General features: G+C 39.2%; 1 pseudogene; it reads right to left on the bottom strand.

The window, feature by feature from the left end:
* Positions 1-10,425: 10,425 nt before the first annotated feature.
* LOC105488226 (pre-mRNA-splicing factor 38A pseudogene) lies at positions 10,426-11,288 on the bottom strand (annotated as a pseudogene).
* Positions 11,289-14,236: the final 2,948 nt, after the last annotated feature.

The following is a 14,236-nucleotide window of genomic DNA, read 5'->3' on the forward strand; positions in this document are numbered from 1 at the left end:
CATAGTATGAGAATTTCACATATTTTATTAGATGCCTGTCTTGCAAAAAATATTTTAAATCATATTTCTAAAATTTGCATTAATTCAACTAGTACTGCCTTCAAGTGGCTGTATTACTCTTTTTCTTCTTATGTTGTGGAATATCTTGAAGTAGGAATTGTGATTAACTTTAATAAAAATGAGAGTGTGTTAAACTATTTGGTGACCCTTTAACATATGCAAAGTATACCTAAACTTCAGATTTCGTTTATCTTCTATATTCAACCAATTGTAAACAGTTATTTGTTTGGAAAATGAAGTGCTAAACAGTAGTTTGATTTTAAAAGGAAAAAATATTTGAAATGCCTTTACACTTACGTTGACAGAAAAGAGTCAAACTCTGTAAAATATTTGAAGAGATTTATTCTGAGCCAAATATAAGTGACCATGGCCCATGACACAGCCCTCAGGAGGTCCTGAAAACATGTGTCCAAGGTGGTTGGGGTGCAGGTTGGTTTTATACATTTTAGGGAGGCATGAGGCATCAGTCAGATATATTTAAGAAATACATTGGTTTGGTCCAGAAAGGCAGGACAACTGGGGGTGGAGAGTTTCAGCTTATAGGTAGATTTTAAAATTTTCTGGCTGACAATTGGTTGAGTTTATCCAAAAACCTGGGATCAACAGAAAGGAATGTCTGGGTTGCAATAAGAGGTTGTGGAGACTCGGGAGTTCGAGACCAGCCTGGCCAACAAGGTGATGTAGCAGGACAAGCTGCAGACAAAACCCCTCAGACACCGAGTTGTAGAAGTAAAGGGCTTTATTTGGCCAGGAGCTTTGGCAAGACTCAGGTCTCCAAAAACCGAGCTCCCCGAATGAGCAATTCCTGTCCCTTTTAAGGGCTTACAACTCTAAGGGAGTCTGCGTGAGAGGGTTGTGATCGAATGAGCAAGCAGGGGGCACATGACTGGGGGCTGCATTCACTGGTAATCAGAACAGAACAGGACAGGGATTTTCACAGTGCTTTTCCATACAATGTCTGGAATCTATAGATAACATAATTGGTTAGGTCAGGGGTCATTTTTAACCAGGCTCAGGGTGCGTTGCCAGGCTGTCTGCCTGTGGATTTCATTTCTGCCTTTTAGTTTTTACTTCTTCTTTCTTTGGAGGCAGAAATTGGGCGTAAGACAATATGAGGGGTGGTCTCCTCCCTTAGTGAAACCCCATCTCTACTAAAAATGCAAGAATTATCTGGGTGTGGTGGCACACCCCTGTCATCCCAACTATTCGGGAGGCTGAGGTGGGAGAATTGCTTGAACCCCGGAGATGGAGGTTGCAGTGAGCTGAGAACGTGCCACTACACTCCAGCCTGGGCGAGAGTGAGACCCCATCTCAGAAAAAAAAAAAAAAGAGGTTGCAGAGACCAAAGTTGTATTATGCACATGAAGCCACCAGGTAGCAGGCTTCAGAGAGAATAGTTGTAAAATGTTTCAGACTTAAAGTCTGTGTTGATTTTAATGCTGGAGATTATAATCAGGCATGTCTGACCCCCACTTCCTGTCATGGCCTGAACCAGTCTCTCAGGTTACATTTTAAAAGAGCCGTAGCTGAGGAGGAAGTCCATTCAGATGATTGCGGGTGGGGGCGGGCGAGGTGCTTTTATTTTTGGTTTACATCGTGTTCTGTGACTGCATTTTCTTTTGAGTTTCTCCGTAAATCACCATAACTTTCAATAGCCAAGTCAGGGCTTGTATCAGATAGAACTTTAGAATACAGTCCTGTAGACTTTGGCATTTGAAACACAGATCAAGAAATTCTGATGCTAGCAACTTTCAATTATATTTGGTGACAATTCCTTGATATTCGGATTGTTTTTTGATTTTCATAGCTTTATAGCTTGCTATATTATACAATATGCAAGTTTTAAAAAATATTTTTCAAAGTGTTAATTTGATATGAATATAGCAACATACTTGATAGTTTTAGCTTTTTAAAAAAGCATGCTAGAAATATAAGAAAGTCATTTTCACCAAGAGTTTTTGTTGCTTGACATCGACAGATTTTCAGAAGCATTATTTTCTCATCTTTATATTTTTAAGCATCTAATTATTATGCTGCTATGTCATAGTTTCTAGTGATATATTGCTAATGATCTAAATTTTGCAATAATCCCTTTTCCTTCCCACAAATACGTGTCTCATGCCCACTGTGTGTCAGGCCCTGTTGTAGGGAATTAACATCTTCCTCTAATCTTATCTCTCTCTCTCCTACACAGTAAACCTTTAGCAAAATTACTGGGTTAGATCGATTAGTAAATCATATTGCAAAATAGTTATCTGTGCTTTAACAAAATACAGTGTGTGGGTAATCTGATGTGATGGGTTCTTTGTTACTTATATGTGTATAATAAGCATATTCAGGCACCACTAAATAGACAGAATTCTGGCCTAAAACTACTTCATAACAAAATTAGTTATAGTTGATAAGACCGATACAATAAATCATTAAGAGATCCTTGAAGGAAAAAAATAACTGTAAAAGGCAACATTTAAAATATTTTTCATATGAATATGGGACGTATAGAGGTATTTGCCTTTCATATACATTTAGATTTGGATTAAACATATAATTGATAGAATAAAAAATAAGCAATGCAGTTTTGTGATTTCCAGTATGAAGGCATTGAATAGAACTTAAAATTCAATTTGTTTATGGTTTTAGTCTAAATTTACAAAATATTTAAATGGACATAGGTCTCTCCTTTAGATATGAAGCTTAAAAATATATTCTAAACATTTTAGATATTTTTTGTGTGTTCCTGTTATAGCTTTTAAAATATTTTGGGCATTTTTTATTTTGAAATAATTTCAAAGTTACAGGAAAGTTGTTAAGAATAGTAGGAAAAGCGCCTCTAAATCCTTCACTTGAATTGCCCACTTGTTAATATTTTGTCCCATTTGCTGTAGTTTTCTCTCTCTCTGTTCATAATATTTTGTGAACCATTTGAGAATAAGTTGAAACATTAACCCCTAATTTCTTCAGTGCCTATTTCCTAAGAACAAGGACATCGTGCTACCTTGCCACTGTACCATAACCTAAATCAGGAAATCAACATTGATACTGTTATTAGAAAAACTTCAGCCGAATTAAATTGAAAGGAGGTTAATTGAGCAATGAACGATTCGTGAATCGGGCAGCCCCCAGAATCAGCAGATTCAGACAGACTCCAGGGATGCCCTGTGGTCAGAACAAATTTATAGACAAAAAAAGGGAAGTGATATACAGAAACCGGCAGTGAGGTACAGAAATAGCTGGATTGGTTACATATGGGCATTTGTCTTATTTGAACACAGTCTGAACACTTAGCAGTCTGTGAGTGGTTGAAGTACGTCCGCTGGGATTGGCCAAGACTCGGCTGTTGTTACAGGTGCATACTCCTAGTTAGGTTATCAATCTTGTCTGCCTATTAAGCTAGGTTACAGTTCGTCCACAAGGACTCAAATATAGAAGTACAGAGTGCTTCTCAGGCCATATTTAGTGTAATAATGCAATCCCTTTGTCTAACTGGTAGACCTTATTCCAGTCTCATTGACATGTATTATGCATGCACATGTATATTCTGGGTCAAGATCCAATCCAGGGTCAGCAATTACATTTAGTTACCATCTCTTTTAGTCTAGAGTGGTTCCTTAGTTTTTCTTCACCTTTCGTGACTTGGACATTTTCCACAGTACAGGATTGTTGTTTTATAGACAGTCCCTCCATTTGAGTTCGTTTGATGTTTCCTAATGATTAGATTTAATTATGTACCTTTGGGCAGGAATGTTAAATTGTTCAATTTTCTGGTGATGTTAACTTTCATGTCTCAGGGCTTTTGTTTCTTAATGTTTTGGTTGCACATGAGTATTTTAATAATAGAAGGAGTTCTAATTCATAGGAGTTTATGAAATAAGACATTGGGGTTTTTTTTTTTGAGACTGAGTTTTGCTCTTGTTGCCCAGGCTGGAGTGCAATGGCATGATCTCAGCTCACTGCAACCTCTGCCTCCCGGGTTAAAGTGATTCTCCTGCCTCGGCCTCCCAAGTGGCTGAGATTACAGGCAGGCGACTCCATACTCGGCTAATTTTGTAGTTTTAGTAGAGATGGCGTTTCACCATGTTGGTCAGGCTGGTCTCGAACTCCTGACCTCAAGTGATCTACCCACTTCGGCCTCCCAAAGTGCTGGGATTACAGGCATGAGCCACTGCGCCCTGCCTGGATTTTTAAAACCAGATTAATATGCCTGTCATCTCATACATGAAGATTGATGTCTTTTTAAGTGCATAAAAAACACTAAATTATTTATGCATGTGCAATTTCCAGGCTTATTATTAACTCAACCTTCACATTGACGTTTATGCCCCTAGATTATACCCTAGAAAATTCTGTGATTAATTAATATACTTTCATTTTGCTCGAATGTTCTTAACTGCAGCGTTCTGTTTCGCATTACTTTATACTCTTACCATCTTCTCTTGCTTTGCTAAAATTATATATAATGCAAAATTGAGATTGCTGTAAAAATACATTTTGTTTCTTGATTAGTGATTGTGCCTTACATATTTAAATTCAATTTATACAATTAAAAAATTAACAATTTTTCTTAAATTCAGTTAACATTTTGTGATTTAACTTTGAGGATAATGACTGTAGAAAAATGGTTTTCAGATCAAATCATTTATGAATCATCTGAGGACCTCAGAATTCTTTCTTTACAGATTTTGCATCAGCAGCTGTGGGGCTAAGAAACCTGAATTTTTTAGCAAGGTGCTAGGCAGTTCTGGTGCAAGCAACTTAGTCGACCCCCCAGCCTTTAAGAAACACTGCAATAGAGAAAGGCCGGGTGCGGTGGCTCACACCTGTAATCCCAGAACTTTGGGAGGCTGAGGCGGGTGGATCACTTGAGGTCAGGAGTTTGAGACCAGCCTGGCCAACGTGGTGAAACCCTGTCTCTACTAAAAATACAAAAATTAGCTAGGCGTGGTGGCAGATGCCTGTATTCCCAGCTACTTGGGAGGCTGAGGCAGAAGAATCACTTGAATCCGGGAGGCAGAGGTTGCAGTGAGCCAAAATCTTGCCACTGTACTCTAACCTGGACAAGAGCAAAACTCTATCTCAGGGGGAGGGGGGTGTAGAAATATCAAGAAGGGGTGGAGAGGTGGGGAATGACTTCTAACAAATGCCATATTCAGTGTACCCAATAGAACTGAAAGAAAAAAAATCAGCATTCCTACAGTCATGTCTCATTGTTTCTTATCAAAACGAACACTGTAGTTTTAAGTTTATAAAAATGAAAAATGATATTTGCATAGTCTGACAGTAAGATATTTTTAGCAAATATTATTTTATAGCTGTACAATTTATCGGACCATTCACTTAAGTAGTGTAGCTGGGAAGAAAGAACAATAGTAAGATCTAGTCAGGTATTTTTGTTGTATTGAAGTTGATGACATGATATAAACTAGATACAACTAGAAAGTAGGTTAAAAGATTTTTGGGCCAGGTGTGGTGGGTCACTCCTGTAATCCCAGCACTTTAGGAGGCTGAAGTGGGTGGATGACTTAAGTCCAGGAGTTGGAGGCCAGCCTGGGCAACATGACAAAACTCTGTCTGTACAAAAAATACAGAAATTAACCAGGCATGGTGTCACATACCTGTACTTCCAGCTACTTGGGAAGCTGAGGTGGGAGGATTGCTTGAGCCTGGGAGGTCGAGGCTGCACTGAGCGGTAACCAGCCTGTGCACTCTAGCCTGGGCAACAGAGACCCTATGTCAAAAAAAAATTTTTTTAATAGTAGTGTTGTTACTTAAATAGAACTTCTAGTGTCTTTTTTTAATAAGCCCTCCCACAGACACAGACACACACACACACCCCTTCTTACGGAGGGATATATTCAAGACTGTGGGGAATGCATATGCTTCTGTTTTTGAGAAATATGCATGACAGAAAATAATTATAATTTGCCTGAATGATTTTTAATTTAATCATAAGTTGACTAAAATAGGTTTGTGGCTAAATTAATGTGTTCAGAAGCTGATTTTATTGAGTTAAACTTTCGCTGAACTTTATTAAAACCCTTGCAACAGAAATTAATCTTAAGAAATGAGGAAATGGAAAGGTTAATTTACATTAAGTGTACTCAAGAAGAAAAAATGAATTTAAAACAGTTGTTATCCCGGAGTCTGTAGATCTTTGTGCATCAAATATTCATTTTTTCCAAGTTACAACTTTATTTGTAACTTGTATGCATAAACATTTGCTCCAGAATCTGGTATTACTTTTTTGTTTCAATTCCAAAATCAATATATATGAGAAATTTTATATAGAAACTTAATTTATAGCATTAAAAATGTATTACCCACTACAATGTGGCCTGGGTGACAGCGAGACTCTGTCTCTAAAAAAAAAAAAAAAGAAAGAAAGAAAGAAAGAAAAAGTATTACATCTTATGAGAATTGAAATTCCAGAAAGTCCAAAATTTCAGAATACATTTTTTTGAAGAAGAGTTGATATTGTCTGTTTGTAAGTTGTATGAAATAACAATGACAGGTAGCAAAAGTTAAGTGTGAGCATAGCTAGTAAGAAGGTTTTTTAGAAAGCATTAGTTTGTGAAAATGTTGGTTAAGTTGTATGTTTATAGTTATGATGCATTTTTGGCCCTGGAAAACTCCAAATTATTTAGTACGCTTATGGAGTTATTATTTGCTTTGTTTTTAAAAAAGCATTTAAAAATATTGCTGTGAATTAACTTTAGATGCTTGTAAACTTTGTAAACATTCAGTTTTCTTACTTAAAAGTATATTTTTAGTTGGATACACATTAAAAGAGGCAAAGAAACCTTTGCCACATATATTTTAAAGTTTTGGAAATTAAGGCTGAGCTGTTTCAGTACCAATTATAATCTTGTAGTAAATGAAATGGATTAGTTTAAAGCTATCAATATTTTCTTATGTATTTTTTTTTTTTTTTTGGCAAATACTAACAAAATAAAAGTTATACACAATACCTTAGGGTATAATTGTTATTAGATTCTCATGACAGGTCTTCTGAGATTCTCAGTCACATTCAGTGGTGGAATGGTGACATGTGTCATGGTTAAGAGCCAAGGCTTCGGAGTGAAACTTGCCTTAGATTTGGGAAAAAGTACTTAACTTTCCTTTTTTTTTTTTTTTTTTTTTGAGACGGAGTCTCGCTCTGTCGCCCAGGCTGGAGTGCAGTGGCCGGATCTCAGCTCACTGCAAACTCCGCCTCCCGGGTTCACACCATTCTCCTGCCTCAGCCTCCCGAGTAGCTGGGACTACAGGCGCCCGCCACCTCGCCCGGCTAGTTTTTTGTATTTTTTTAGTAGAGACGGGGTTTCGCCGTGTTAGCCAGGATGGTCTCGATCTCCTGACCTCATGATCTGCCCGTCTCGGCCTCCCAAAGTGCTGTGATTACAGGCTTGAGCCACCGCGCCTGGCCGTACTTAACTTTCTTAAGCCTCGAAGTCCTTATCTGTAAAATGGAATAAGCAGTGGTCTGAGGAGCAAATGAGGTAATATCTATAAATTTGTAGCACAGAGGTGGGCCAATATAAGTACCCAATAAATGTTAGTTGTTACTAATGGCATTGCTGCTTTTCACGGTTTTATAACAGTTGTGCCAGGTGAAATTTCTGAAGTCCTACCTCACTTGTTTCTGGGACAGAATCACTTACGGAGAATAGTTTTGGTAAAATTTTCTTTTCCCATAGTTTTTTCTGCTTTTATTAGTTTGAAAGATTGCCCGTGTTTAGCTGTTTTCCTTATCCTGAATTAGAAGTAGAAGGCTACAGTTCATTTAGTAGTAGCATCGTAAAGAGGAGCTTCCTGTAGCTTGGTCTCCTTTAGGATATATACGGTATCCTGCTGGTCATGGTTTTTGACAGTGAGTATTTCAAATGAAGCAGACCCTGGTGAGATATTTTCCAGCCAGCTTGACCCCCTGTTAGGGCAGGCAGAGTGGGGTTTTGCTCTCCTGAAATGCCCCAGAGAAGATGGGGGGTGGTGGAGCTACTATCTTCACAACAGAAGATCTTTTAGAGAATTCCATTGTCAGCCAATTATTAATTTTTACATATAGTTTTTTTTACATTTACATAGAGATGCTTATATTGAATCTTAAAAGGTAGTCCTATGTAGTTGTATCAGAAACCAAAAGCGCTCTTTCAGACCACTTTTATTAACTCAGGTATTATGAAAGGAATCACTGAAGAATATGAAAGCTCAAATAAGATTAAAAAATGCTTTAATACTGCCGCAGAAGTCTCAGTTCAAGAGCAGGCAATAGAATGTAGAGAATGTTTACCTTATGACTAGATACAACCTCCCAAGAAAAACTGGATCCTGCAGGGCAGCTGGTCTTCACAGTTCCTGCTGGGACTACAGTTGCTGGGAGTCATTCAATCACTTTTCTCTTTTTAAGGGAGTTAAGTACAGGTAAAGGAACTCTCCTAGCAAAGATCTTAATAATCTGTTGATTATCAATGTCTATGGAGGCTTTTTAGTCCTTCCTTTGCTTCTGCATTCTTGACCCCTGGCTTCTTTCACCTATTCTCTCCTAATTCTCCTGTCTTTCTGAATGGGCCATTCCAATGTTCTTCTACTTCTTTCCATCACCAGTGTTGGTGTTGCCTATGGTTCTGTTGTGTGCATTTCTGATATATAAACACTCTGGGGAGTCTTACTGACAGATTTCACAATTACTGAAACATTGTCAATTCTGGCCTTGATCGCTATGTTAAACTCTGGTCCCTATCTCCAACTTTTTTTTTTTTTTTTTTTTTTTTTTTTTTTTTTTTTTTGAGACGGAGTCTCACGCTGTTGCCCAGGCTGGAGTGCAGTGGCGCGATCTCGGCTCACTGCAAGCTCCGCCTCCCGGGTTCCCGCCATTCTCCTGCCTCAGCCTCCTGAGTAGCTGGGACTACAGGCGCCCGCCACCGCGCCCGGCTAATTTTTTTTGTATTTTTAGTAGAGACGGGGTTTCACTGTGGTCTCGATCTCCTGACCTTGTGATCCGCCCGCCTCGGCCTCCCAAAGTGCTGGGATTACAGGCTTGAGCCACCGCGCCCGGCCCCTATCTCCAACTTTATGGTCCTTTTTTTTTTTTTTTTTTTTTTTTTTTTTAGCTATACCATAGCTGTCTCAAATTAAACTTGTTAAACTGAATGCATCATTTTCATTACTACCACAATCCTCTAATTCTCTGCCCCTCTAAAAGCCATCTTTTCCTGCTGTATTTTCTGACTTTGTGAATGGCACTATTGTCTAGCAATTTAGGTCAAAACCATGACTAGTATTAGATACTTTCCTCTCCATCAAATCTTTTTCAATCCTGTTACCCTACTGCTACTGACTAGGCCTGGGTAATGTCAATGCTTATATAATAAAGGCTGGATACCTTAACCTGGATTTTAAGCTTGTGGGCAAGAACAAATGAAACTATGAAAAAATTGGCTGTATAAAGGGTATTAAGTGCCACTCTCTGTTGAACTGTTTGATGAAACTGGCTTTAATGATCCAGAAGAAGCCTTACATTTGAATGCATTCTGTTCTTTCAAAACTGCTGCTAACCAGTTTTCATGTTTATTACCGTTTGCTGCTGCTGGAAAAAAGTTAGGAGCTACTACGTTTTACTCATTTCATCTTTGAATAATAGCAGCAGCACAAATCCCAGGATTCTCAAAGCAGTTCCACAACAAACCAAAAACTAAACTACAGAGAAATGGGAAACAGGTGTGTCTGGTTTAATAAAAAGGGAAAGCGTCATCAGGTGGCCACATCCTTTCCTTGTCATTCATATCCCCAACCTCCAGATCCCTTCTACTCTTGTAAGTTTGAATACAGTCAAGGTTAGTTGGGTAAAAAACTGATGTTGATTATGATTAAAAAGAGATACAAAACTCAGCATCTCCTTCGTTAAAAACAAAGGTTGAGAAACTTGATAAAAAAACTAAAATATTATTATTTATTATTATTATTATTATTATTACTATTTTGAGATGGAATCTCGCTCTGTCACCCAGGTTGGAGTGCAGTGGTATGATCTCAGCTCACTGCAACCTCCGCCTCCCGGATTCAACTGATTCTCCTGCCTCAGCCTCCCGAGTAGCTGGTACTACAGGCGCCTGCCACCACGCCTGGCTAATTTTTGTATTTTTAGTAGAGACGGGGTTTCACCATATTGGCCAGGCTGGTCTCGAACTCCTGACCTTGTGATCCGCCCACCTCAGCCTCCCAAAGTGCTGGGATTACAGGCGTGAGTCACCGCGCCCGGCCAAAAAACTAAAATATTCTTATAGCTAGCTGGGAGAGATCTTAATCTTTCCACATAGACAGATACCCTCATATCCACAGGAGGCCATGTGGACTAAAACCAAACTGAGTCCATTACTCATTCCCTCACCGGCTCTTCCTGTGGCTCTTCTTAGACCTTTCGGGAGACTTTGAGTATCTCCTGTGTCTGTGACTACGGTGATGACCTGGGGACTTGGAACGGGATCTGTGCCGCCGATCTCGGGACCTGCTGCGGTGACGTCTTGGACTCTTGCTCCGATGCTTTTCTCGGCGCGGGGCGGGGCTTCTCCTTTTGGGAGATCGATTCCGCCTTCTAGGAGAGCGGTGATCAGGTGATGGCGCTCTTTCCAACTTCACATCCTCCTCTTCTTCCTCTTCGCTGGACTCCACATCATCCATGTCCTCTTCCAGAGCACTAACTCGAGGCTCCAGCTGCTCAGCTTCCTCTGATACCTAGCGTTTCTGCAGCCGGAGCAGAATGATACCGCAGACTCTCTCACTGTGCAATAGTTCATCAATAAACTCATCAACATGCATCAATTCAAACTCTCCATTTCGGTTCTGGCTCTTGATTTTTCGACAGTCTTTGTACAAAGGCTCCAAGTACTTGTAGCCATCAACTGCAGTGCAGCCTCATGTAAAATGCCCCCAGCATGCGGACATACTTGAAATCTTCATTTTTGATAAACTCTACAGTGATATCCTTCTCGGGTTGAATTTGAAGCATCTTCAAGGTTAAACACAGAAAGGGTGTTGGTTTTATGTTGCCACCATGGATGCCACCCACAAACCTTAACTCCATGGCTCTACAGACTACAAGCCCCAGCCGTAAGTCCAAAGCACCGCTCTTTCCAGTACTCGGACTCATAGATTCGAGTTCGAATGATCTTCTCTGCCAGATACTGAGCGTTGGTGCGGTGGGTGCTGTGCGCATCCTTCACTGTACGGTTAGCCATTTTAGAATCTTTTATGTAGAGTATTAATTGAAGAATATAAAAATTTTATAGCTTTCTCAAATGCAGAGTTCCTTAATCAGAATATGATGAAATAATTTCGTTCAGAAATGCTTCATTAATCTGCCATTGTTAGGAATAAGATGATTTTTCAAAAAACTTAAGCTCACTATCCTAAGTCCCTTTTTTAAAAAAAATGAGATATGGCCGGGCGTGGTGGCTCACGTCTGTAATCCCAGCACTTTGGGAGGCCGAGACGGGCGGATCACGAGGTCAGGAGATAGAGACCATCCTGGCTAACATGGTGAAACCCCGTCTCTACTAAAAACATACAAAAAATTAGCCAGGCGTGGTGGCGGGCGCCTGTAGTCCCAGCTACCCAGGAGGCTGAGGCAGGAGAATGGTGTGAACCCAGGGGGCGGAGCTTGCAGTGAGCCGAGATGCACCACTGCACTCCAGCCTGGGCGACAGAGCGATACTCTGACTCAAAATAAATAAGTAAATAATAAAAATAAAAATAAAAAAAAGAGATGTAAATCTCTTTCATCCTCAATGCTATGCAAAATATGGATTATAAATTATCTTCTATCATTTCTAATCTGAAAAAACAGATGACCAAACTACTTAGAATTGATCGAAGTCAAAGGGTTCAGCTGTTGTGGTTTTTGGATGAGGCAAGTTCACTGGTTTTAATGGGAACACTGACACCTCTACAGGCTGTTCAGAAAGGACAGAATTCAAACAATACAGAACAACACAGGGTAAAACAATGTCAGTGCCTCTTCAGTTATTCCCTTTGCCAAATACTTAGGGCATTAATAAAACTTTCGTGTTCTTTTAAATCTTTATAAAACACACATTCATTCTTTCTCTTTACACACACACACACACACACACACACACAGAGGGATAAATACATGGAAATAATCTATACATATTTTGTGACTTTGCTATTTTGCTCGAACAGCATCTTGGAGATTTGTGTGCGTATGTACATATATGTGCATGCTTTTTCATAATATATACTTCTCTATTGATGAGCATTTTGTATTTTTAGTAGAGACGGAGTTTCACCATATTGGCCAGGCTGGTCTCAAACTCCTGACGTTGTGATCCGCCCACCTCAGCCTCCCAAAGTGCTGGGATTACAGGCACGAGAAATCACACCCGGCCAAAAATAGTATATAGGTACATAAAACAACCATGTCATAATAAAATGGGGATCATAGTAACATCAAGATTTGATTTTTATCTATTCATTGAAATTTATTATGTACAGGCCATGTATTCTTTATCTCATTTGAAAATAACAATTAAATGAGGCATACGCTACTGTAATAAACATTTCGCCAAGGAAGAATCAGTATCAGGTTAAGTAACAGGCCCAAGTATGTTGTATGTTTGTGCAGCTGAAGGCACATACGAGAGATTCCTAAGTGTAAAATTAATAGATTAAGGGGAACACACATTTTAGATTCTGGTAGATGCTGCTAGTTGTACTCCTCCCACAAAAACTATATCAGTTTAATTCCAGCAGCCAGGTATGAGAGCACGTTTCCCCATATTCTCACACTGAATAGTGTAAATCTTTCCATGTTTTCCCAATTTGTATTTACTTGATTATTAAAATGGAACCTATTTTCATGTGCGTATTGGTATTATTTGTATTTTTTTATTATACTTTAAGTTCTGGGGTACATGTGCAGAACGTGCAGGTTTGTTACCTAGTTATACACATGCCATGGTGGTTTGCTGCACCCATCAACCCGTCATCTACATTAGGTATGTCTCCTAACGCTATCCCTCCCCTAGCCCCCCACCCCGTGACAGACCTCAGTATGTGCTGTTGCCCTCCCTGTGTTGATTTCATTGTTCAACTCCCACTTATGAGTGAGAACATGCAGTGTTTGGTTTTCTATTCCTGTATTAGCTGAGAATGATGGTTTCCAGCTTCATCCATGTCCCTGCAAAGGACATGAACTCATCCTTTTTATGGCTGCATAGTATTCCATGGTGTATATGTACCACATTTTCATTATCCAGCCTATCATTGATGGGCATTTGTGTTGGTTTCAAGTCTTTGCTATTGTGAACAGTGCTGCAATAAACATACATGTGCATGTGTCTTTACAGTAGAATGATTTCTAATCCTTTGGGTATATACCCAGTAATAGGATTACTGGGTCAAATGGTATTTTTGGCTCTAGATCCTTGAGGAATTGCCACACTGTCTTCCACAATGGTTGAACTAATTTACACTCCCACCAACAGTGTAAAAATGTTCCTATTTCTCCACATCCTCTCCAGCATCTGTTGTTTCTTGACATTTTAATGATCGCCATTCTAACTTGTGTGAGATGGTATCTCACTGTGGTTTTGGTTTGCATTTCTCTAATGACCAGTGATAATGAGCTTTTTTTCCTATGTTTGTTGGCCACATAAATGTCTTCTTTTGAGAAGTGTCTGTTCATATCCTTTGCCCACTTTTTGATGGGGTTGTTTTTTTCATGTAAATTTGTTTAAGTTCCTTGTAGATTCTGGATATTAGCCCTTTGTCAGATGGATAGATTACAAAAATTTTCTCCCATTCTGTAGGTTGCCTGTTTACTCTGATGATAGTTTCTTCTGTGATGCAGAAGCTTCTTAGTTTAATTAGATCCCATTTGTCAATTTTGGCTTCTGTTGCCATTGCTTTATGTTTTAGTCATGAAGTCTTTGCCCATGCCTATGTCCTGAGTGGTATTGCCTACGTTTTCTTCTAGGGTTTTTATGGTTTTAGGTCTTACTATTTGTATTTTTCCTGTGAATTGCTCTTCCATGTTGTTTGCACAGTATTCTCTTGGATGATGAGTCTTTTTAAAATTATTTGTAAGTGCATAGAGCAGTTACGTACATGCATTTTTTGTCATGTATGTTTCTTTCCATCAGGTGCATGTGTCTGGCTTTGTTTA

This window comes from Macaca nemestrina, chromosome 9 (genome assembly GCF_043159975.1).
Source record: "Macaca nemestrina isolate mMacNem1 chromosome 9, mMacNem.hap1, whole genome shotgun sequence".
NCBI lineage: Eukaryota > Metazoa > Chordata > Mammalia > Primates > Cercopithecidae > Macaca > Macaca nemestrina.